Source organism: Mastigoproctus giganteus, chromosome 6, assembly GCF_048544385.1.
Source record: "Mastigoproctus giganteus isolate SK-2022 chromosome 6, ASM4854438v1, whole genome shotgun sequence".
In the NCBI taxonomy this organism is placed as follows: Eukaryota; Metazoa; Arthropoda; class Arachnida; order Uropygi; family Thelyphonidae; genus Mastigoproctus; species Mastigoproctus giganteus.
This window is the reverse complement of record NC_143580.1, coordinates 45319891-45342637: the sequence shown is the minus strand read 5'-3', so window position 1 is coordinate 45342637 and position 22747 is coordinate 45319891. Positions and strand designations below refer to the sequence as shown.

The 22747-nt window shown below is 37.9% G+C and overlaps 1 protein-coding gene across 1 annotated transcript in view; it reads left to right on the top strand.

Moving 5' to 3' along the window:
- The first annotated feature begins 7391 nt into the window (after positions 1–7391).
- The window catches only part of LOC150084218 (transmembrane protein 126), a 108861-nt gene continuing 93505 nt past the window's right edge, over positions 7392–22747 (top strand). Inside the window, exons 1-2 of the mRNA XM_090376157.1 lie at positions 7392–7462; positions 7661–7797. The gene's annotated coding sequence lies outside the window, so the exon portion shown is untranslated. The remainder of the gene's footprint in view (positions 7463–7660; positions 7798–22747) is intronic.

Genomic DNA, 22747 nt, shown 5'->3' with positions numbered 1-22747 from the left:
CATTTCCTTATCTTTCTTTTTAGTCCAAGATTATGAATTCGTGATTTGTAATATTTAGATTCTCGTCACTAGAGGGTCTTCTGTTATTAACACGTTGTTGAGAATCGGTTGTTTTATAGTGTGGTCGTGTTTGTAAATTGGGAGTGTTTATTTTTGGTTTTTAATTGTTCAGTTTTGCAGGTATTTAGCAATTATTTGTTCAGTTTTTCTTTGCTAACATTCATCTTGGTAATCCCCTTACTTAGTTGGCTGGACAAATTGCTGTGCACGTCTAATATTAGCAATAAAGATTCTCTATCTTGTCTACTTAATTTTGCTGTTCATCAAGCATCCGAGTGGTCAGGAGCGGGAGTGCTGTAGCACACGCACTTTGAGTAGACCGGGGTTCAAGCCCCTGACTACTAAATATGGTAGATTTGCCAACCCGCACCGGACCAGCGTTACAGATTATGGTCCATTTCCTCGAGCATGAATTGTTGTGGTGGCTTCCATCCTGCAGTGGGTTGATAATGGCTGCAGTTTACTAAGCACATTTATAGCTAATTTTACATTTAGTTTACCAAGCAAATTATAGGTCCCATTTGCTAATTGTAAAACCTGTCACTCGAATTGTATCGTGAGGGAAGGTGACTAGAAAAGGTGGCACCAGTTTTTTTTCCAATTCTCTAGGCAAGAAATCTGACATTAAGGAAACTTATTCCGCCAGCAAGTGCCCCATCTCTCAAAGTCTGAATAGATTTAAATATACTGTAGATTTTATGATGTTAATTCAGTTACTGTAAATCATGTATACCATTGTAATATTCTCTTACTCTGCCTTGGAAGACTGTATACAGCCGTGCCATCAGGTTTATCACTACTGTGGACTGAATATTCAGTTGTCCATTTTTTTATCTATTATTTATTTATATGGCCTGATGTAACCGAGTGGTCAGGAGCGGTAGTGTAGTAGCGCACGCTCTTTGAGTGGACCAGGGTTCCATCCCGTGACTGCTAAATATGATTAACAATTTGTATTGATTGATTTATTGTAAACTCTACTGACCTGGTAATCATGCCGGAGTATAAACAAGAACATTATTATTAGCCATATGGTGCAAGGAGCCTGAGGGTTATGCTGCACCAGCCAAAAAATAAAATTTCCACGTTACTCTGAGAGAGAGAAAGAAAGAAGGGGAATCACCAAGAAAGCAAGAAAGACAAGAATGATGATATCCAGCTCAGAACCCTGGGTTTGCCAAGCCCATACTCACCAGATGTGAGCCCCCTTGGGTAAACTATGCATGTAAAAGATCAAGTGGAGTTTTGTTCATGGTGAATTTCTAGTTTTGTTACACCTCTCATCAGAACCATATGAAATTATGTTCCTACAACCTAGAGTCCTGAGCTGGATATCATCATTCTTCTCTTTCTTGGTGATTCCCTTCACTTCTCTCTCTCTCTCTCTCTCTCTCTCTCTCTCTCAGGATAACTTAGGAAATTTTTTTTGGCTGGTGCAGCATTAGCCTCAGGCTTCCTTGCACCATATAGCTAATAATAATGTCATGTTTAAAAAGGCACATTGATGCATTTGCAATTATAAGGGGTTTCCTAGCTCTTTACCATAAATATTTGAAGCACCAATGATGAATTTATAAAATAACTACATTTTATAACCTTGTGAGCTTGCTCGGCAAGCTTGTGAGCTGGATATATAAAGCAGGGCATCTGTATTAAGGTGATGAAACAATTTTAAGAGCAAGGTGATGGTCATAGACTGAACCTTTTGTAGGAGAGATTATGCTGATCCTCTCTGTATTTTAATATTAAATGCATTGCTCTGCAACAGTGAGTGCCCTGTAACCGAATAGCAACTGGTTATTATTATTCATCGGTGCTATATTATTATTTGAAGGGTTCAGTTCAAGGATAAAAAAGCCAGAGATGTAAACTAAGTTGTTGCTTCTACATAGGATAATGCTAGACTGCTTGTTAAATTGGACACTAATGATCCTTTTATGAAAATTCCAATCACAAAAGGTATTAGAACCCACAGTATGCATGAGTTGGAGGTTGAGAAGATGAAAGAAGATACTTCTTAACATTAGACTTGAATTTCTGTAGATTGTCATTTTCAGGATATAGATATGAAGGGAGGTTGTTCCAGAAAATGGAAGTTGAAGGAATAAATTAGAAAGAAGAAAAGTTGGTTCTTTGAGTTTTAAGTTATCAGTAAAAGGAGGTTGACTGGTTGTGGCATGTGATTAGAGTGATTTGGAAGAGAGCAGGAATTATAAAAGCCAATTCAGAAGAACAGTGCCCATGGAAGTAGCTATAGAAAAGATATGCAGCAGAAACAGAACATCACTGAGACATATTGGAGAGACTCTTTAATAGATGAGTCATTAATTAACCTAACTGCCTTCTTTTGAATGGAATCTAGAAGCCTGAGAGAGGTTTTGGGAGCACCTTCGCAGATGTGGGAACAATATTCCATGGTAGGGCAGATTTGCGATTTGTACAGAGTGAATGGGTGTTTGGGAAAAAAGTAATGCTGAGGGTGAAAGGGAAAACCCAGTTTTTTAGCTGCAGAGGAAGCAATATTTGTAATGTGCTTATGTGAAGAGAGAGAGAGAGAGAGAGATGAAAAGTCAGGGTCACCCCCAATAGAGATATATGTGTAGAAATCTCGTATAGAAATCGGAGTGTCATTAAAGATAAGCATAAGAGCAGAAGAATCCTTTTTTGTGAGATATAAGACCACTGAGTTTTCGAAGGATTGAAATCAACTAAGTTTTCTTTGCCCCCACTGGAGAATTACCCGGAGATCAGCATTTAAGGAATTGTTAGTGAATATTTGAGAAGTTGAAGCTGTTTGTGCAGGGCAGGGTTTCTCAAACCAGAAGGTGGAATGCAATGTGTTATCATCAGAAAAACTATTGATAGGATTTCCAGTCGATGGAAGAAGGTCATCAATATACAAGAGGAAAAGAGTGGGAGAAAGAACTGAACATTTCGGAATATTAGTGGAGAATTTAGAAGACTATAGTGCCATCTACCATCACCTACAGTGAATGGTCAAGAGAGAAAACTGGATACCCAGTTACAAAAACGAGTTGGCAAACCATAAAATGGCAGCTTATTTAGAAGACCTTTATGCTACACACAATTAAAACCCTTTGAAATGTCAAGAGTAACTGCTTGAGTTTCACCAAACATTTCCATTGAATTTGTTTATAGGTGTGTAAAATAAGCCAGTATATTCCCAGTGAATTGACACTGATGGAATCCATACTGGTGATCACAGTGAGATGGAAGGTTTCTAGATAGTTTAGAAGTTGGTAGCTGATGGAGTTCTCCATTACTTTAGAAAGAGTAGAAATGCAGTGGGATGATAATTGGATGAGACGGATTTGTCACCCTTTTTAGAAACTGTTTGGATATGAACAAATTTCTAATCAGAAGCGAAAACGCTGGTTCAATAAGAAAGTGTAAAAAGGTGGCAGAACAGGAGTAAGCTCAGGAGCACAATTTTTGAGAAGTGCAGAAATACCATCAGGACCTGGTACTTTCTTGGCATCAAGACTTCAGAATTCTTCTGACATCCTTTTTATGGAAGACCACAGGAGGCATTGAATGGAGTGTACTGGAATTATGATAGGTGGTATTTTACCATGATCATCAATACGCGAGTTAGAAGAAAAGTAGGATTCTGTAAGGTCAGCTTTAGCTTAGGTGGCAATAGAACCATTTGGTTTTGACAGAGGTGGGAGTGTAGATGGGCAAAAGTTGTGGCCAATAACTTTGGCAAGAGCTAAGAATGCTCGACTACCATTTAGACAAGAAGCAAGTTTTCTACTGTTAGCTTGTTTAAATCTGGTTTGGACCGGTTAATAATTGCATTACAATTGTTGCGAGCTTTGGTGTAGGCAGAAAACGAACTTGGAGATTTGGATGCAAGCTAATTGCGATATGCAACATTCTTATCTTGAATAGCCTTAGCACATATATTGGAAAACAAAGGGATAAAGGATGACATTTTAAGGCAGAGTGTAGAATAAAGGATTTCACCCCTAGAGAAGGAAAATTTAACTGACATGATCTGAACAAACGTTGACATCAGAAGAGTTGTAGAATAGATGTGCAGAAATTTTCCTTTAGCCAGTGGGTGGTTGATTGCTGAAACAAGCTTCCATCTCTTGTTGTGGAAGTTAGCATTAGCATTAGTAGAGGCATATGATACAAAGAAAGCAAGATACAAAAACTTCCACTTCACCTATCCATTCTTTGAAATACCTGTCTAGCTGAGCCTTAAATTTATTTAGGCTATCTATTTCCACAACAAGGGTTGGAAGTCTGTTCCACCAACCAACTACCCGCTCGCTAAAGGCAAATTTCCGCACATCTGTCTTTCTTCAATTTGAATTTATGCCCTCTCAGGTGATTATTCTGAGCAAGAGGCAGAATCCAATCAGCATTGAGCATGCTCAAACCATTCAAGGCTTTATACCCCTCTATCAGATTACCTTGCCGGTGCCTAGTCTCCAGACACTGTAATTTGCAAAACTTAAGCCTTTCTTCGTAAGAGCAACCCTTTGTTCCATTCACTAATTTTGTTGCCCTTCTCTGTACCCGTTCCAGCAGCTCTACATCCTTCTTGAAATGAGGCCTCCAGACCTGTATACAGTACTCAAAGTGTGGCCTGACCATTGCCTTATACAAGGGAATAATCACCTCCTTATCCCTGCTGGAAAAATTCCTGTATATCATTGACAATACTCCATGAGCTACTCTTGCAGCCCGTCTGCACTGCTCAGAGAACTTCATATCTGCCTGCACAACCACCCCCAAGTCCCTTTCATGCTCTACCACTGTCAGTGTAGCACCATAGAGTTGAAATGTTGCTCTGGGGTTGCTGTTTCCCATATGTAGTAGTTTACATTTGTCAATATTAAACTTCATTTGCCACCTCTCAGCCCATCTGCTCAACCTTTCCAGATCCTGTTGCAGCAGCATAGCGTCAGTAGTGTCCTTAACAACCCTGCCAACCTTTGTATCGTCTGCAAACTTGGACATTAAGCTTGATATACCATCATCAATATTATTTATAAATACAGAAAACAATGGACCCAACACTGAACCCTGAGGGACTCCACTAATAACATTAGTCCACGATGAGCGCTGTCCATTGATTACCACTCTCTGTCTTCTCCCCCTCAACCACCCCTTTATCCATAGCAGCAATTTGCCTCCAATGCCACACTGCTCCAATTTGTGCAGCAGTCTTCCATGTGCAACAAAAGCCTTTCTAAGATCCAAGTATATAATATCAAAGTTATTCTCTGCATCCAGTTCTTTTGTGACTGCATCATAGTATCCAATCAAATTGGTCAGACAAGACTTCCCCTTAACATAACCATGCTGTGTCTGAGCTGTAACTGAAGTCTTGTCTAGATGATACTGCAGTGCTTCTTTAACCAGTGCCTCCATTAATTTTCCGGGAACAGAAGTTAAACTCACTGGTCTATAATTACTTGTGTCAGCCTTTGATCCTCCTTTGTGAACTGGGGTCACATTTGCACATCTCCAGTCTATGGGTACGTCCCCTGAGTCCAAGGAATAATAATGGCTAAAGGCTCTCATAATTATGGCTAAGGGTTTGCTTACTTCCTTTGCTGCCTCCTTTAATATAACTGGATAGATCCCATCCACCCCAGGTGCCTTACTTGTGTTTATCTTCAACAATTTCTCCTCCACTTTACTCTCAGTTATTACAAGTTTATCTAGCTTACTGACAGAGTTGAGTACACCTTTGGCATTCCCCTCGCTGAATAACTCCGCATGTGAATGTCGATGCAAAATATTCATTTAGTTTGTTAGCTACCTGAGCAGGATTATCAACAGTTGAACCATCGATATCAAGTGGACCAATCTGATTCATCCCCTTCCTTCTAGAGTTTACATAAGTAAAGAACTCTTTGCTGTTTTTCTTTGCATCCCTTGTCAAAGATTTCTCGTAATCTGCCTTCGCCTGCCTAACCTCCTTTGTAACTTGGTTACAGATCAACTTATATCTATCATGGGCTTCTATGTCACGTGTTAATGTATCACATGCATTTTTCTTCTCTGCCATATGCCACATTAGGCGCCTCCGTAGCCAGTTGGGAAGGAGCAGCAGTGCGTAGCACACGCTTCTTGATTAGACCGAGGTTCGAGCTCGTCACCACCAAATACGGAGGATGCGGAAAGGTCAGGGAATGACCACCGCATATGCCGGAGCAATATGGCCTTAGTTGCTAATGCTCCTAAAAACCAAACAAACAAACTATATGCCTCATTAGTTCATCTGACATCCACTTAGGCCTAAACCTTGACAGCTTAAATAAATTAAAGGAAGAACTGGACAAACTTTGGGAACCATGGATGGGTGAAATGGGAAGTGCTGTTTTTTTTTTTTCTTTTGCTTATGCTGTATTACTTGCTTTCTTGCATCATATGCCTCTATTAATGCTAATTTTTAAAACAGTAATCCAACCTAGGAAAAGAAATCTTGCAGATCATCCCATTTTGCATTCTTGTAATGCCCAACAACACAAGGTTGAGAATGTCCACGAAAGAAGACCAGCCAAGAAAAGTGGACAGGATGTACGAAGTAATGAATTTTTAGATATGGCGTACACACGGCAAGAATATAATCAGTTCCTTGACATAATGTGGCTTCAACAACAAACCCCGCATTTGTACTACTCGGACCCCCTCTAGTCACTATCTGGCAGAGTGGAGGCAGCAAGATTATACACTAGCTGATGTGGAAGCCTAGTGAGTTACCAGTAGGTTCAGTCCTGTGGGCCATAGCAGCTGGCCTGTGAACACCATTTTAGAGCTGTACACTCAAAATATAAATCAGATTGGACCTTGCCATGATGTCCATTGTAACCTCAAAAGACATCAATCATGATTGAAGAGATGGGGGTGTGATTGCTGGAGCATTGTTCTAGAGACCATGGGTTTCACCACTTCAAACCTCTAATAAGCAAAGTAGCTGTATTGCACTGATCAATGAAATTAATAGGAGGTAGTATACCACTAGAATTTACTCTATAACTTTTACCTTGTCCCATTTGATTTTTGGGCATTTCTGACCTTAAAATGTTGCTAAGAGGATGCAATTTTATAGTGATATGGTTGTGAGAAAATGCCACAGTCACTATGCTGAAGAGCATGTTAAAAAAAAGCAGACTAACTGTTGCAGGTATATGCATTAGGAATAGTTTAAAAGTAAACTATTCCTAATGTTCTGAATAGATACAGATTAGATTTCAAATAACAGGTCTTTTTTTTTTTAAACATCTCTCATATTATTGAAAAGATTTAAATTTGTTTGAAGCTGAGCTGCATGAATCAGTATGAAGGAAATATCATATAGATACATAGGGAATGTTTCTTTCTGCTGCTTGCATGGTGTCTGACAGATACTACTTTTGTAAGTTTTTTATGTTACTTTTTTAAATTTGTAAAATGAAATTAATCCTGTCCTGTACTGTTGCCTACCAATATTCTCTGACTGGATATACAGTATTTTCTGTTTTCATTTCAATATACTCTGGATTACAAGTTATTAATTTATTTATTTGGCATTTTACAGAAGCCAGGTGAGCAAACGTATTTATCTTTCTTCTAGGCAATTCCCTTTCTCATGTGGTGTCTGATGTGAGAGGCCGGTGACAGGTGTTTGACCTTGCCATAGCACTGGTTTTGCTGGCTAAATATGAACAGCTGACAGAAACAGACGTTCACATTGTGTATGCTGCCCACCATGTGAGTGTCTGTTTTTTAATCAGGGGATAAGTGATCCTAAAAATTCTAAGAAATACAATAAAAACTTTATTTCTCTTGTTTATTTTCATTTGATATTTTTAATCGAGTTTATCAAATAATTAGATCATTTTGAATTCAGTAAAAAAGCTAACATTAATTTTTTTATAATTAAAATAAAAAGTGTGTTTTACAGATGTCACGTGAGTGTCTCTGTTAAATTGATGGTGTCAGATTGATGGAAGGTTAACCTGCAAAAAAGACAAAAGTTATGTGAATTTTATAATGGCAACCCAGTCAGTGCAGGTCAGGGCACCATTCAGAGGCAACAGTAACATCGGAGCCACTTAATATTTAGTATTAGCCATAATAAGGTGCAAGGAAGCCCGAGGCTTTTGTGCGATCAGCCAAAAAAATTAATAAATTAAAAATAATAAAATAAAGTAGCTATTTTACTTCCTCCTTACATAGATAACTATCCAGCTGACATTTGTATTTAACCAAGTTGTTTGTTACCTTAGTTATCAAGCTGGCAGCTGACTTTCTTCTCTCAGAGCCTTATACACTCTGTCGCCTCTACACTGGCCACCAAGCATAGCTTACTTATTTGGAGTTCTTTATATGGATGCCATTTTGCAAATCTCACCAGGTGAATTGCCCATCTTTGTTCTCTTTAAAGAAGCCCAGTGTCTTTTTTTTAAAGTGTGGTCTCCATAACTTGAACACAGTATTCCAAATGTGGTCTCACAATTACCTTATTCAGTGTGATTATGACCTCCTATCTCTACAAGGAAGTGTTTGATAAATCCCTGATAAGATACCATGAGCCTTCCTCGCCTCCCATCTAAACTGCTTTGAGAACTTCATGTTTGCCTGTATCTTAACTCCCAAATTCCTTTCTTCCTGTACTGTTTTCATTTTAGTATTAGCCATAATAAGGTGCAAGGAAGCCCGAGGCTTTTGCGCGATCAGCCAAAAAAATTAATAAATTAAAAATAATAAAATAAAGTAGCTATTTTACTTCCTCCTTACATAGATAACTATCCAGCTGACATTTGTATTTAACCAAGTTGTTTGTTACCTTAGTTATCAAGCTGGCGGCTGACTTTCTTCTTTGGAGTTCTTTATATGGATGCCATTTTGCAAATCTCACCAGGTGAATTGCCCATCTCTGTTCTCTTTAAAGAAGCCCAGTGTCTTTTTTTTTAAGTGTGGTCTCCATAACTTGAACACAGTATTCCAAATGTGGTCTCACAATTACCTTATTCAGTGTGATTATGACCTCCTATCTCTACAAGGAAGTGTTTGATAAATCCCTGATAAGATACCATGAGCCTTCCTTGCCTCCCATCTAAACTGCTTTGAGAACTTCATGTTTACCTGTATCTTAACTCCCAAATTCCTTTCTTCCTGTACTGTTTTCATTTCACCCCCAACCATTACTTTGGGGTTGCTACATCCTAAGTGCAAGTCCTTGCATTTTTCTCCATTAAAATATAACTGCCACTTTTCTGACCATCCCTGAAGAAGTCTATCTAAGTATTCTTGAAGAAGCACTGCTTGGTGCTTATCAGTAACTATTCTAGTGGTCTTGGAATTATCTGAAAATTTTGAAATCATTCCCTGTATCCCTTTGTTTTTTTTTAAGAAAATTAAAAACAGTAGCCCTAGTATTGATCTTTGGTTAATTCCACTTCTTATGTTAACCCGGTCTGAAGCGTAGCCATTAAGCACAACCCACAGTAAATGTTGAAATTATTTCCTACATCTAGCTCACGAGTGACTGTCAAAATATCCAACCAGGTTTATTAAACATGATTTTTCCTTTAGAAAACTGTTCTGTCTCTTTCAGAATTCTGTTCTGTCTCTTTCAGAATTCTATTCTGTCTAAATGTCATTTTGTTGCACTCTTTATCATGCCTTTATGATTTTCCCTACTACTGAAGTCAGGCTGTCTGGTCAGAAGTTATCCACTTAGCCTTTAGAACCATTTTTATGGATTGGCAATACATTGCACTTCTCCAATCCGAGGTTATGTCTTTTAAGTCCAGTGTTGCCCTCATAATTAACCGTAATGGTTCAGTGCCATCCTGCCATACCTCCCCCCCCAGATGTATACTGAATGTATACCATCAAATTTCAGTGGCTTTACTACTTGCCTTTAGCTTAAAAGTTTTTCTAATAAATAAATGTTTTGCCTAAGGAAGCTTCTTGCATGGAGTGCCATGTAAGTTAATGCTGGTTTTTTTTTTTTACTGCTCTGAGACACCAGTAGTGCTAGAAGAGCTGTCAGCTTTTAGCAACAATAAATAGCAAAATACTTCTTTTGGTAGTATACTGTGTATATGGAAGTAAAAGTAATAAAAAAAAAAAAAACTGGGGAAATGTATGAAAAGATGAAGCTGGTTAAGTGGAGGTGGGGTAATAAGACTATAATAAAAAGAATTTTATCTTTTTTTCAGGCCTGAGGAGAAATAAAGGAATGGGAATATTCCTTTTTTTGTTCCCTGTCTGTACTTTGCCTGCTGTAAACCTAATTTTAATTTTTCTGATCTAATCGGTTCTCTCTAATGTGTAAATATCATTCTGAATTGTCCTCCTGATGATATGGTAGTTGAGCCACTTGTTGCTAGTTTAGAGAGGTCTTGGTTTTATTCTTGTTGATGACTGGAAGAATTTCTAAAATCATCTTTACTTGAGAATGTAGTTAGCTGATAGTAGGTTTTTTGAGCCCTATCAGTTGCAAATTAGTCAGAGAATCTTGTAGAGACATAATGCACAATGGCACAATATGGTCTAAATTGCTAATGTGCCAAAAGCCCAATAATACAACATTCTGAATTAATCAGTCTTGCTGATTATTGTACAGAAAGAGGTTTTCTCTACAATGGCAAGAGTAAGATTATATAACAGTAGCTGTATTGTTAATTGTTTTCCGCTGTTATGGTGTAAACAGAACTTGTACAATTAATGCCAGTGATGCATGGCACAAGAATGAGCTTTATGTTATGGAATCTGTTTTATCAAGCATTTTGGTCTCATAATGTAATGACACCTTTAATGATTTTAAGTTTTATAATTGTAATTCTTTGCAGAATAAAACTGATTATTATTAATATCCTGGCGTATTGTTAATTTTATCTAAAATTCTATACTACAGGATTATCTTTTTTACATGTTTTTGCAACATAGAAGACTACATGTAGTAGGGTGCATTTGATTATTTGGAGGGGAGGACCTTGCTTAACAATACTTTTTTTTTTTTTTAAATATACATGGTTTTTGCTTGGTGGTTGCCATTTATACAAGATGTTTCACTGTCCAATAGGGGTGCCTCCGTAGCCAGGTGGGAAGGAGCAGCAGTGCGTAGCACATGCTCTTTGATTAGACTGGGGTTCAAGCCCGTCACCACCAAATACGGAGGATGCGGAAAGGTCAGGGAATGACCACCACATATTCCCAGAGCAATATGGCCTTAGTTGCTAATGCTCCTAAAAACCAAATAAACAAACAAACAAACTGTCCAATAGAGATTTCTCAAATTTGTAGTAGAGACTATGGCAAAATAATTAATTGCTTTGGGAATGTTGTAAGTTTTTTTCTAAGCAAGCAGAGAAAGAAAAAGAAAAGAAGTTCAAAATTAAAAGCCTATAACTTGATGCTGGGAAAAATTATTTAGTGGAATGGAAACAGAATTCTGTGCTTCAATAAATACTTTTCCATGTTATAAATGAATTGCAGTGTAGCAGCAAAAACAGCAAACATTACTTTTTGTGCAGTTTCAAAATTAGTTATATTACTGAGTTTAAACTCCAGGGGCTCACAACTGGTGAGTATGGGGTTGGGTCCTGAGCTTGCTATCATCATGCTTCTCTTTCTTGGTGATTCCCTTCTACTTCTGATCCTTGTTCTCTCTCTTATTCTCTCTCTCTCTCTCTCTCTCAGGGTAATTCAGAATTTTTTTTTTTTTTTGGTTGGTGCAGCATAAGTTTCAGGCTTCCTTGCACCATATGGCTAATAATAATAAAATAAAAGTAAAAAATAAAAAAAATTGCACTTGGGTTTTGATTCCTAATATTGTTAAATGAAAATAACCCAGCCTTCCCTTTGGCAGTAAGTTAAATTTATATTATAAAAATATTTTACTGGAATAAAATATACATGCACAGTGCCTACGGTAATGGTCCTATTTGTCATTTTCTTGAATGGTTTTGATAATTTATGCCCCACTATATTACATCATTTACCATTAGTGAGACTTACCTTCCAAATTATTTTCCCTCCCAAATAACTGTCCTCTACTTATTATTCCAAAAGTTAAGCAATAAAAGCAAACTAAATATCTCAAGATACTTTTTAAATATTTTGAAACCTTGAGTCATTTCAGTAAATATTCAGGTTTATAATTTGATATAATTTTATATGAAACAAATATCTATATTTTACAAAGAAACCTGCTTATTTATTGATTAATGAATATTGAGCATGAATAATCAAAATATGAAACAGTCAGTTGTGGTTGATGTTAATGTGGGGTATGATTTTTTTCTCCTCAGGCATGACCCTCCACTAATGACCAAACAAAAGTTACTTAGTAAATCAGTCACATGCTACTCATCAGGTGCTTGTCTTATTTGGAAAGTTTTTTTTGTTGGGGGTCAATCTCATTGGAGACTAGAGGAATTCTTAAAGGCATCTTCAGTCAGGAGAGCTCTAGTTAGTCAATTGCAGGCAAAGGGAATAGGGTTATTTCCTATGAGTTATTCTAGCTTTGCACCCATACTCACATGCAGATATAATACATTGGTGTGATGTAGCACTAGATCCTGATGCACAGTAAATCCAACAATAACAGCTTTTATCTTTTCATTAATATAAGTGTTGAAATCCAAATTTATATAATTGCTGGTCAGGGACGGATCCAGGTTTTTTTGGGGATTGAAGCTTATACAATTTTTGAGGCCATCTTTAAGAAAAATAATACAAAATTACGAATACAAAGGTGAATATTTGTTTAGAATGAGAAAAGAAATCGCAAATTAAATTTAAAAAAACTGACAAATACCACAAACATCACAAAATCCAGAAAAATAGCATAATATTTGTATTAATTAACTGCCTGACACCAGCCATCCTTGCCTCAGGTACTAAAATGGCTCAGCATAGCTGAGCCATTTTAGTACCTGAGGCAAGGATGAAAAATTGCGTCTTCCCCTAAAATATTAAAAAAAAAAATTTTAATAAAAAAAAATGACTTATTTAAAATACATTTCTAGTATATGTTTTAAAAATAAAAGGATGACAAAAATTTCTTTTTCCTGCATTCACTACCATTAAGTTTTTTTATGCCATTTTTACTATTTAACAAATTTAAATTTATTAAATAAATTTATTATATTTTAATTAATTTCAAATATACCCAAACACTTACCTTCTGCAAATAAATTGCATATCTTCCGTAGAGGTAGTGTTTACGCTCGACGGTGTCGCCAATAACTCTTCCAGGACACAAGTAATTGAGGTTATAAAAATGATGACGAGTGGGCGACAAAAACTTTGTGGTGTCCCAGATATTGCTAGCACGCAGATTGTGGTATCTGTACAGTGCATGACAAAGATTTTTGTCTTGCAAAAACAAAGTGATAAGTGGATTGGAATAATCAGAAGATAAAATCGAAAATGTTGGCAATTATTTAATATTTCTTTTGGTGCCCCCTTTCGGCTTTTAACCTGAGGCAAGAGCCTCGTTTGCCTCACCTTGGCACGGCTCTGCCTGACACACCTCTACAATACTTTTTTCCCTACATTTTTTGGCTGTATACACTTTTTAGCATTAGCATTAGTAGAGGCATTTGATGCAAGAAAACAAGCTTATGCAGCATCACCCAAAAAAAAAAAAAAAAAACCCACTTCCACTTCACCCCTCTGTTCGTTCAAAATACCTGTCCAGCTGAGCCTTAAACTTTTTTAGGCTATCAACCTCCACCACAAGGGATGGAAGTCTGTTCCACCAACCAACCACCCGCTGGCTAAAGGCAAATTTCCGCACGTCTATCCTACATCTGTCTTTCCTCAATTTGAATTTATGCCCTCTCAGGTGATTTTTCTGAGCTAGAGGAAGAATCCCATCAGAATTGAGCATGCTTAAACCATTCAAGGCTTTATACACCTCTATCAGATCACCTCGCTGGTGCCTAGTCTCCAGACACTGTAATTTGCAAAACTTAAGCCTTTCTTCGTAAGAGCACCCCTTTGTTCCATTCACTAATCTTGTTGCCCTTCTCTGTACTCGTTCCAGCAGCTCTACATCCTTCTTGAAATGAGGCCTCCAGACCTGTATACAGTACTCTAGGTGTGGCCTGACCATCGCCTTATACAATGGAATAATCACCTCCTTATCTCTGCTGGAAAAATTCCTGTATATCATTGACAACACTCCATGAGCTACTCTTGCAGCCCGTCTGCACTGCTCAGAGAACTTCATATCTGCCTGCACAACCACCCCCAGGTCCCTTTCATTCTCTACTACTGTCAGTGTAGTACCACAGAGTTGATACGTTGCTCTGGGGTTGCTGTTTCCCATGTGTAGTACTTTACATTTGTCAATGTTAAACTTCATTTGCCACCTTTCAGCCCATCTGCTCAACCTATCCAGATCCTGCTGCAGCAGCATAGTGTCAGTAGTGTCCTTGACAACCCTGCCAACCTTTGTATCGTCTGCAAACTTGGACATTAAGCCCGATATACCATCATCAATATCATTTATAAATACAGAAAACAATAATGAACCCAACACTGAGCCCTGAGGAACTCCACTAATAACATCAGTCCACGATGAGCAGTGTCCATTGATTACCACTCTCTGTCTTCTCCCCCTCAACCACCCCTTTATCCATAGCAGCAATTTGCCTCCAATGTCACACTGCTCCAATTTGTGTAGCAGTCTTCCATGTGCAACAGTATCAAAAGCCTTTCTAAGATCCAAGTATATAATATCAAAGTTATTCCCTGCATCCAGTTCTTTTGTGACTGCATCATAGTATCCAATCAAGTTGGTCAGGCAAGACTTCCCCTTAACAAAACCATGCTGTGTCTGAGCTATAACTGAAGTCTTGTCTAAATGATCCTGCAGTGCTTCTTTAACCAGTGCCTCCATTAATTTTCCTGGAACAGAAGTTAAGCTCACAGGTCTATAATTACTTGTGTCAGCCTTTGATCCTCCTTTGTGAATTGGGGTCACATTTGCACATTTCCAGTCCATGGGTACCTCCCCTGAGTCCAAGGAAGCTGTCATAATTATGGCTAAGGGTTTGCTTACTTCCTTTGCTGCCTCCTTTAATATAACTGGATATATCCCATCCACCCCTGGTGCCTTTCTTGTGTTTATCTTCAACAGTTTCTCCTCCACTTTACTCCCAGTTATTTCAAGATTCTGTAGCTTACTGCTAGAGTTGAATACACCTCTGGCATTCCCCTCGCTGAATAACTCCTCATGTGTGAATGTCGATGCAAAATATTCATTTAGTTTGTTAGCTACCTGAGCAGGATCATCAACAGTTGACCCATCAATATCAAGTGGACCAATGTGATTCATCCCCTTCCTTCTAGAGTTTACATAAGTAAAGAACTCTTTGCTGTTTTTCTTTGCATCCCTTGCCAAGGATTTCTCGTAATCTGCCTTCACCTGCCTAACCTCCTTTGTAACTTGGTTGCATATCAACTTGTATCTATCATAGGCTTCTGTGTCATGTGTTAATTTGTATGTATCCCATGCATTTTTCTTCTCTGCCATATGCCTCATTAGTTCATCTGACATCCATTTTGGCCTAAACCTTGAACAATATTTCTTAGTTGGTATGTAAAGCCTAGTAGCTTCCAAGATGAGTTCTTTGAATGCTTCCCATTTTGAATTTGCTGTTGGTAACATCATCAGTTGGTCCCACTGTATAGAATTTAAATACTGTCTCAGTCCATCGTAGTCGCCTTTACGGAAGCAATAACCCTTCCCTTTACCCCTAATGGTAGTTACCTCTTTGAGTAAATCCCACTTGAGCACACTGTGATCACTGCGACCTAGTGATTCATTTATCTGCAGATTCTTAATGCATGAAGAATCACTGCTGATAATCAAATCAAGAGTATTACTCCCTCTAGTTGCCTCCCGAACATGCTGATGTAGAAAACAATCATCCAATAAATCCACAAAAGCCCTGCTAGTGTGTGAGTAACCAGCCCCCAAATTCCAGTCAATATCTGGGAAATTAAAATCTCCCATTATACGACTCTCTGATTTACTGGCCCACTCTATTTCCGTGTACAGTTCCTTATTATACTCATCAGAGTCATTAGGCCTATAGCACACTCCTACTCTCAATTTTGATCTCCCAGTGTTTATGTCACACCAAACTGACTCAACACTGCACTGTCCAGCGATGTTGACTGGCTTCACTTCCTTGGTTTTTATGTGTTTCTTAACTAATAGCATAACCCCTCCCCCCTTCCTATCCTGTCTATCCTTTCTGCAGACGTTGTACTCCCCAAATTGCAGTTCTGCATCCCTTATATCTGTGTGACACCACGTCTCTGATATCCCAACAATATCTGCCTTCGATGTTTTGAGCAATACCTCAAATTCATCAAATTTATTTACTAAACTCCTAGCATTGGTGTACACGCAAGTATACCTGCACCTGTTTCTATTCTTAGCTACCCTAACACAACCCATGTGTTTACTTGTACCGCAATGGCTCCCAGCAGTTTCTGAAATACCATGCATCTTGTTTTTCAGGCTTCTGCTCATTCTCATAGAAGCAGTGCAAGAATCTCTTTCACCTCTGCCAGTGGCTACTGTCAATCTATTGGTCTTTGTCTCCCCCCAAGCTAGCAGTTTTCCGACCCACCTAACACTGCCTCCATAGCATCAGCAAATATTCTTGCACCCTTTCTATTTAAGTGTATCCCATCCCTGTAGAAGCAATCTCTCCTGTTAACTTTGATCACCTCCTCATATGACAATGATTTTGTAATATCATTTTCTATAGAGAGAATAGACAGATGATTCAGTTTTTTCTCTAGCGTGGTTGATTGAAATTTGTTTTTTATTATTCATAGTTTAGAAAAGTTTTTTTTTCAGCTTCACAACTCTTTATTGGTAACATCGTGTAAATTTGTAGGATTGTTGTCAAATTTGGGAAAAACTTTATCAAGTTTCTTTCATATATGAGCTGTAAGATTTCGGAGAATTTTAAATTTTCTTGTGCAATGACTAATTTTAAATACTCTTTGAATTGACAACACTCATTAACTAGTTTGTTGTTGATGTCCTTGTTGTAGTGGCATATTATGAGTTTTGTGTTATCTTTGTCAAAGTCAGTATTTCATGTCAAATCAGCAAGAAATTTAAATCTTTTTCCAGTGTGTTCATATGATTCACTCCTTTTCATTAATTGGATTATCAAAAAATACAAGAGCCTATTCATTACTTCTATTCAAAATTTACACTTCCTCAATGAATTACTCTTTTTGGTAGGATCTGAAAATTTTTTGTTAGAATTTGCTTTTTGATGTAATTTGATGTAATTATCTAAATATTCTTTAATAAATAAATTTAAAGATGACAAAAGAAGTTATCCTTTGTATACTGTACGTCCAAATCAAAAGTCTAATTTCTCACTTGTTTTATTGAAACATTCCAAAATGTCTTTCCAAATTGCAATTAAAATGATGTACTTGAGCTTTGTCAACTTTTTGAATAAACTTTTCACATGTCATTTGTGTTCAGGTTTCTCTTCCGAGTCTTCGAAAATACATTTTAGAGTCCTTAAAAAAATGCACCCAAATTGCAAAAGCTTTAACAGCTTCATAATGGGCAGACCATCTCGTTATATTTAGACTCTTTAAAGAAATATCCAAGTTGGCATGTGTGTTAAAAATACTCCATATACGAGATGAACCCAAAAAGAAAACATACCTTGTGAAATAGCCAAGTAATCAACAACTTCAGGTATTGTGGAGGCAGCTTTTTCTCTGACGAGATGAAGGGAATGAACTGTGCATTCTGCAGTTCATTCCCTTCATCTCGCATTCTGTGTACTTATTAATGTTTTTAAAGAGTGCTTGCAGCCCTTTGTCCTCACTGTGCATATTGTTCAACAGCAAGTTACAGTCGTCCAGAACTTGTTTCACTTTGTTGAATAAAGTCACATATAGATGGTTTTCAGTTGCTGAAAAAATTAAAAATCACTCATAGGGTCCGTTATAACAGTGGTGCACAATAATTAGCAACTGTTCAGTGTTTGTCACATCCAGTAGGATCTACAATAATGGAGTGGTATTTGTTGTCTAGTTTATTTTTTTTATTTACCACTTCATTTTTTACATTTCCCATTATTGCGATACAACTTCTGGCCCTGTACCGCCATGTCATGATGGCGGATGAGTTGGCATAGTGGACAGCAGGAGTATTTCTGTAAGCCATTCCTACACCGGGATGGCTCGCAACAACTTAACGATGGAAGCATCCCCAACTCAACTTCCCCTTAGCCAGATCCCAAAAATGTCTGTGGCCACTCCAATGCTACTTGACACGAGGGGAAGTTGGAGTGGAAAGAAATAGCAGTCTTAATTGACTGGTTAAAACAGCTTACTTTTGCAAATTTTGCAGAAATATATGACTGTGTGAATGCATTGGAAGGGGCTTGTGCAAGTGATGGGCCCTGAAGCTTACGTTTCATTAGCTTCATGGTAAATCCATCTCTGGTACAGGTAGATAAATCTGTTGCAATAATCTGCTTCACTGCATTCTAATCAAAATTTTAATATACAGAATTTGGAGAGGATTAATATCAATATTACATTTAAAAAAACATCCACATGTTCAGGAGTAATTTTGTACATATTTCTTCTCAATGGTTAAGCGAATTAATACAATAAAATTCTTTTTAGACTGTGAAGAGCATTACACATACTATCAAAAAACTACTAAGTCAATTATGGTGTCAGTTGTCATTTTAAGTAAATTAAATTTATAGTGGTATGTCTCCCATGGCCAAAAATTAGTGATACATTTTAAATTTAAGTGAGCCAGCATACTAGTCACCTGTATGTTTCCACATATATGCAACTAGAGCTCATCTACTTTTAATAACATAACATTATCAAAAAAAGTTAGTTTTATATCAAAACAAAAGCAGAGGCCCACCTCTCTGGGTCAACTTAAACATACTGTAAAAAATAAAGAGATTTAATCAGGAGAGCAACAACTAAGGTGGAAACAGTATTATCATGTCACGGGACTCATCATGTCACTGTTTAGTGTAAACTGTGAAGTCGGTCGTAGAAGAAGCATCACTGTAATGTAGAGTGACCAGATTAAAAATTTAATTTTGTGTACTCATGGTTATGTTTGGAGTTTTCATTCCTCATTTTGGGGTATTCACATTATATCTTTAAAAAAAATGAATAATTTTAATAACAAATATTTTATTTCTATATTTTGTTGACTTTTACAAGTTCATGGAATGCAAATTAGTCAACTAACCGAATGCTTTAATTCTTTTAATTCGGAGAAGAGACAATCACCAAGTTACGATCTGAAGTGCCTAAAGGACTTCTCACTTCGACCGTGTACTTAGAAGGGTTGTTTGTGTGAGAAAAAGATCAAGCGTGTTGGCTGTATGATTAGGATTGTCCTTTATTCTTGTAGGTAAATGAACAATCTGTGCAAGGTCATTAGTAATTACAAAAGCCTCAGCATCTCGACCAGATGGGTCGGTGTGACTAGAAAACGGAAGCCAGCTGGAGTTGTGAACATTAAAATCACCAAGGAAAATTACCTCACTATAAGGAAGGTTGGACTGGAGAAATTCAAGTTGCAAAGGGGGGAAGTCAAAGTCATGGCTATTCACAACCTCGTGTTGTTTGGAATTGCAAGAATGCAAAATGGGATGACCTGCAAATTATTTGCAGGTCATCCCATTTTATTTGCGGATTATTTAAAACTTTTGATGTCAACGTTTGCTCAGATCGTGTCAGTGAAATTATTCTTGCAGGAATGGAATCCTTTATCCCACACTCCACTTTAAAATCTCGTCCTTTATCCAAACCTTGGTTTTCCAATAAATGTGTTAAGGCTGTTCAAGAGAAGAATGTTGCATATCATAATTGGCTTGTTTCTAATTCTTCAGTTTCATTTTCTGCCTACACCAAAGCTTGCAACAATTGTAAAGCAGTTATTAATCAGTCTAAACTAGAGTTGGAATAGGCTAAGAAAAGAAAACTTGCTTCTTGCCTTAATGGTAACCGAGCATTCTGGTCTCTTGCCAAAGCTATTGGCTGCAACTTTTGCCCATCTCTGCTCCCACCTCTGTCCAAACCAGATGGTTCGGTTGTCACTTCAGCCAAGGATAAAGTTGACCTGCTAGCATCCCATTTTTCTTCCAACTCGTGTATTAATGATCTTGGTAAAACACCTCCCACCATCCCCAACACGCTCCATTCAATGCCTCCTGTGATCTTCCGTCAAAAGGATGTCAGAAGGATTTTGACGAATCTTGATGCTGAGAACGCTCCAGGTCTGATGGTATTTCTCCACTTGTTCTCAAAACTTATGCTCCTGAACTTGCTCCTATTCTTTGCCACATTTTTCACTTTCTTATTCCAAAGGTGTTTTTCCTTCTGCTTGGAAATTTGCTCATATCCAGCCAGTTCCTAAAAAAGGTGACAAATCCTTCCCATTCAATTATCGTCCTATTGCAATTACTTCTACTCTTTCTAAAGTAATGGTGAAATCAATTAACTGCCACCTCTTAAACTACCTAGAAACCTTCCGTCTGATCAACGATCGCCAGTATGGATTCCATCACTGTCGATCCACCGGTGATATTCTGGCTTATGTTACCTATTTATGGACTAATTCAATGGAAAGGTTCGGTGAAACACAAGTAGTTGCTCTTGACATCTCAAAGAATTTCGATCATGTTTGGCATAAAGGTCTTCTGAACAAGCTTCCATCTTATGGTTTGCCAACTGTTTTTAATAATTGGTTATCCAGTTTTCTCTCTGATCACTCACTGAGGGTGATGGTAGATGCCTCTCTGTCTTCTAACTTCTCCACTAATGCTGGTGTCCCCCAAGGTTCAATTCTCTCCCCCACCCTTTTCCTCTTGTATATTAATGACCTTCCATTGACTGAAAATCCTATCCATAGTTTTGCCAATGATAGCACATTGCATTTTACTTTCCATTTTGAGAAACCTTGCCCTGCTCAATCAGCTTCCTTCTTGAAAATCTACCAGTTCCTTAAATGCCGATCTTCAGGTAATTCTCCAGTGGGGCAATGATAACTTAGTTGATTTCAAACCTTCTAAAACTCGGTCTTGTCTTATATCTCGCAAAAAGGATTCTTCAGCTTCTATGCTTATCTTTAGTGACACTCCGATTTATATGCAAAATGATATATCTCTTTTGGGGATTACCTTGACTACTAATCTCTCTTGGCACAAGCACATTACAAATACTGCTTCCTCTGCATCGAAAAAACTTGGTTTTTTCTTTCGCTCTCGGCGTTACTTTTCTTCCAAACAGCTGCTCACTCTGTATAAATCGCAAATCTGCCCTGCCATGGAATATTGTTCCCACATCTGGGGTGGTGCCCCCAAAACCCATCTCAGGCTTCTTGATTCCATTCAGAAGAGGGCAGTTAGGTTAATTAATGATTCATCTCTAACAGAGTCTCTCCACTCGCTGTCTCATAGATGTACTGTTTCTGCTGCATGCCTCTTCTACAAATACTTCCATGGGCACTGTTCTTCTGAAATGGCTTCTACAATTCCTGCTCTCTCTTTCAAAACAGTCCGAATACGTGCCACCACCAACCAACATCCATTTACTGTCCAACTTCAAACTCACAGAACCAACTTTTCATCTTCCTCGTTTATTCATTCAACTGCCGTTTTCTGGAACTACCTTCCTTCATACGTATTTCCTGAAAATTACAGTCTACAGAAGTTCAAGTCCAATGTCAACAAATATCTTCTTTCGTCCTCTCAAATTCCAACCCAAGCACGGTACTAAGTACTATAGGTTCTGATACCTCTCGTGTTTGGGGTTTACATTAAAAAAAAAAAAAAAAAAACAACACAATGTTCGAAATGTCAGAAGATGATGGAGTCGTCTGGAGGATCTACATCATCTTTGATATTGCATTTGAAGAAAATGTATCAGATTGACATTAAACAAGATAACAGTGAACCTCCCGTAAAAATGGTAAGAACATTAGAAAACTTTATCGTTAAAAAATCTATGGAAGAAGAGATTTCAAAATTAGCTGCTTTAGATGGATTTTCTTTTAATTCAATTGCCAAGAGTGAGTTTATACAATGAAGCCTTCACCTTCAGAGAAATAAATACGATAAATTATCACCAGCCTCAATGAATGGAATTAAAAATATGGTTCTGAATAATTATAAAACTAAGAAAGCAGAACTCATTCAGCATTTTTTGTACAGAAATTGAAATTTTATTGAAAGTAAATCTAAATCATGACTCAAACCAGAGCAGCAAAGCAAAAGGCTCAAGCTAATGGGAATGCTGTGGCCCAGGGGAGAACTGAGGGGGGCAGTTGTCCTCTGAATCACAGCCTTTTAAGATGCACTATTTGCTTGATGTTTGCGGAGCAGTCAAGTATGGGACATGATACTGCCATGGGGGATGTCTTTGTATGTGTGCGATGCAAGGAGTGTAAGGAGATCAGGCGACAACTCAGCGTTGTTATGGGCCTACATGAGAGCTTGAAGGGCAGGGTGGATGCCCTCGAAGGATTACAAGTGAGGGCCCATCAAGCTCTCAGCTGCCCACACCAATGCCAGAGCTTGCACTTGGTCATCGCGCAACACAGCGGCAACCCCCAAGGCAGAATGCGCTGGTCCCAAAGGAACTAGTAGTTGTTGGTGAC